Raw genomic sequence first — 732 nt, 5'->3', positions numbered from 1 at the left:
CAGCATCAGCATCAGCACCTGACCAAGAAGCAATTATTCTTCGGCTGACATGGGTTAGGAATAAATACATCATATTTATTTTGCTCTCTCCTAAGCTTTCCAGTCCTAATAAGATCCTTCTTAGGTGCAATTTAACACTAGCCTATATAGATGGTAAACTGCATCTTTTAACAACCTTCAATACAATTAGTTGACTGATAATTCATTAGTTTAAAGATTTCCAACTTTTATCATCGGCCTGTTAGCTCAGTTGGTTAGAGCGCCGTGCTAATAACGCGGATGTCGAGGGTTCGATCCCCTTACGGGCCAACTATCAATAGTTTTAGTACACTGCCTCCGGAGTCTGTTCGTTAGCACGCCGATTTCTCAGGCTCTTTTGCCAACAATATGCCATGGCCAAGGTCCAGTGATGGTACGGTGGCAAGACCATTAGGATCGGTACATATGCGAGCCATTTCTATAACTAGTGGTTATGATCACGTCTTCTTTGCCGCCGTTATTCCCGTTGGGATTGAATCTAGTATTAGTTCTCGGTCGTTCTGTAATATATTATTTCTTTTAGCTTACTCAACACTACTGGGATTCTACAAGGAACTTACATGAACTAATTTCAACTAACCATCCTCACTCAATTTACTTAAACCTTACTTATCTATCTGAACGGATTCAGCTGTTCCTCTCCACTGTTTATCTCTCGCTCTTCTACAGACTCTTTGAAGACCACAGTCCATT

Source organism: Penaeus monodon, chromosome 15, assembly GCF_015228065.2.
Source record: "Penaeus monodon isolate SGIC_2016 chromosome 15, NSTDA_Pmon_1, whole genome shotgun sequence".
NCBI lineage: Eukaryota > Metazoa > Arthropoda > Malacostraca > Decapoda > Penaeidae > Penaeus > Penaeus monodon.
This window is presented reverse-complemented; position numbering follows the sequence as displayed.